Source organism: Egretta garzetta, unplaced genomic scaffold (genome assembly GCF_000687185.1).
Source record: "Egretta garzetta isolate BGI_Z169 unplaced genomic scaffold, ASM68718v1 scaffold155, whole genome shotgun sequence".
NCBI lineage: Eukaryota > Metazoa > Chordata > Aves > Pelecaniformes > Ardeidae > Egretta > Egretta garzetta.
The window spans coordinates 572,944-576,023 of NW_009259613.1; the positions used below are offsets into that span (position 1 = coordinate 572,944).

Consider the following 3,080-nt stretch of genomic DNA (forward strand, 5'->3'; position numbering starts at 1 on the left):
CAGCAGCGCCGGGGGCGCGGAGCCTCCCCCTCCGCCCCTGCTGACCCACGGCTGATTTAATCAGCTACAGTTCAACGCGGCCGGCTTGGGTAACTTATGCAGTGTGACTCTTTGTCTTCCCCAGGAAGGAATTTTGTTTGTTTGTAAAAAGAGGCGTTAGTACAATAAATTCTACCACGTTGAGTTTCACGGTTCAGGTTTTCTTTCTTTTGTTCAACATACAGAACAAGAGAGAAAAAAAAATTAAAAGTGCATTTTCATTCTTCTGCTATTAAAATCAGAACCATTTCCAGGCGTACAACATACATTTTAGCGGTAATGGACAAAAAACTGCCATTCATTCCGCAATGGTGTCAAAGGACAAACATCTGCTTTCATTACAAGCTTCAAAATATTTTCCCTTTAAACTACCATCCACAAAAATACAGGAGAAGCACATTTTTCCAAAATACTGCATAAGCCTGGTGTTCCTGTACCTACTGAGGTGTTTCTTTACACTGCATTTCTCCCTCTTAGGGGACTCCTGCAGCGCAACTGTAACTGGCTCCAGGGAATTTTTCAAATTTGGATATTACTATCAGCTAAGTGGCTAAGTCCCAGTAGTTGCTGCTTTGGCTGCTGGCCACTTTTTTTTTTTAAGGAAATCATATTGGGAGTGCACAATGATAACTGAAGTGCAAGGAACATCCTGGAAATCTGTATTAAAATGGTACTTGATGGCTCACTGAAAAGACCACAAAAGCCAAGAAATTCAGTGCTAAACCTGAAAGTCCACGTTGACGTAATGTAGCCCATTGACTTATAAATATTTCAACACAGGCAGTACACTGGCACTGCCAATACACAGGAACAGGGGAGGAACATGAGGAGGAGGAGGGATCCGAGTTATTATCTTGGTACCAGTGGTTTTACTGTAGCCACTGCTGGCAATCGACATAATTGACCAGGAAAATCCAACTCCCAGTGCAAATGGATTAAGGAAGTTTAAGTCTTAAGTCTAAATTTCCTGGCTTTTGTGGGTTTAACTCAAGACTCTCAGTGGTATTTGAACATATTTTTGGTGTTTTAATGTGGTTTTAAACAGCGCTATTTTTTTTCCACATTGTCAATGAAGTTTGCAAGAAATTACACAGTAAAATGTTATAAACCTGAATCTCCTAAATATAAACACTATGCCTACTAAGTTTTCTGCAATCAGCCCAGTTCATTCGTTTGCCTCTACTAAAAATAAGTAGAAAAAATTCTTAATGTGCATTAAAAAAATTACCAGGCTGGTCATTTTAGTTTAGATAGACCTTCACGACTTCTTACACTTCAATTCAGAATGGTCGTAATGCCACATTTTAAGCTGTAAAGCATATTTGATAAACTCAGTTTCACAAGACTTGATGACATGTTAGCTTTACATCCTCCTAAAAGAAAACTGCTGAGAGACCTACTTGCTCTCTTTTAAAAAAGACAGATTAGAAGGGTTGCACATGCACACTGCTACTTAACACTTTAGTGCCCAAAAAAACTGAACTGGGAAGTATATCAGTGGCCTACTACAGTTGCTGGTAAGCAGCTACTGTAATATACGCCACCCCATACAGATTTCTAGCAATTTCTGTAAACTAGGAACGACCAGAAGGGTAGCACGTGATGCAGGAGCTAGCTGCGTGTAAGGGAGATTATGTGATCCTGCTCGGGGAGGGTGTGTATCAGGGAGCACTGGATTTAGAGCTAGAAGTGGAGCGGTCCCCATGAGGAGGCGGGCACTATGTGTCACCCAGGTTCAGAGTACTTTTACCTTCTCACACTCCAGGTTTGCAACCTTCACTCCTTGAATGTGAACTGTAAGCATCCTACTTTGCACTTTTTAAGCAATCAAAGCTCCTACTGATTTCAAAAACGGAGTTCCCCTCAGCCAAGAATGCAGAAACAGGAACTCGGCATTTTGACTATTTAGGCCAAAAATAGATTTTCAGCAAAGTGCAGCTCTGTCTTCCCCTTTCTCCTTCTCTAACAGTCACTGTTAAAAGCACTACCCCTCCATTGAATAGCAACTCTCAAGTAGGAGGAGACGCCCCTCGTTTCCAATTCATGTGAAGGATGAATATGCAGAGCCAAGTTCATGTGAGGAAGGAAGCTGCTCCGTGTTCCGATGAGATTTAAAACTTCGGTGAGTACCTCTGAACTCATCCTCATTCACAGCCTGGGAGCAGCACATAAATAATTATAGTAAGGCATCTCCTACTCTCATAGCAGCCAGTCAACCGGAGCGCTGGTGCCACTTCCTCAGCTAAGGAGAGGCCAGCCAAAGAGTCCCTGAAACTTAGCAGAGAAACTCCTGGCTTTTTAAAAATGCAAACAGTGGAAAGCCTTTTGACACACTTTTCTATTAAATAAATGTTAACATACTTGCTGTTGGTTAGCAAACAGTTTACTGAAATGTTTGCACAGAGGGACTGTGCTTTCTTGATCTGAATCCCAAGTTCCCCTGTCTTAAGTTTCCAAATGTGCATGCTAACAGAACTTTTTCCAGCCGTCCCTGCCTCTTCAAACAAAACAAAACCCACTCTGTGAACGTCTCATTTACAAGGTACGGGAAAGCTTCGTTTGACCAAAGATTTATTTGCAGTGCAGGCAAAAAAACGACGTCCTCTTAAATACTGCTATGCAAATGCTTTGTTCTGAATAACCACCTTCCTGGGCCAGGGGAATATTTAACTTCCCCCGCCCCCCGTCTCTGCTTAGCATTCCCCTGACTTAGCCACGCTGCAGCGCAGGACTTAGCCCACACTCTCCAGTTTCCTCGCACCCTCTTTCCAGGAACACTGGGGGCAGATCACGAGGATTTCACCCTCTCTCCATCCAGGCTCTGCAGCCTGGCAGCCCCACGCACCCGCAGAAGCAACATGCAACACCCTCCCCCCCCCCCCTTTTTTTTTTAAAAAGAAAAAAGAGCAACTCTGCCTCGTCTGCGATGAGCTACTTTTTAGGATCGGCGGTGAAAAAAACAGATACATAAATAAGATATAAGACGTAAATCTTCCTTTCCTTCGGCAAAAGCACCCCTCCTTCAAAACGACCCCAGCCTC

At 43.2% G+C, this 3,080-nt stretch overlaps 1 protein-coding gene across 1 annotated transcript in view; it reads right to left on the reverse strand.

The window, feature by feature from the left end:
- The window catches only part of IGFBP3 (insulin like growth factor binding protein 3), a 52,956-nt gene that overhangs the window by 9,663 nt on the left and 40,213 nt on the right, over positions 1 to 3,080 (reverse strand). The gene's annotated exons all lie outside the window — the stretch shown is intronic.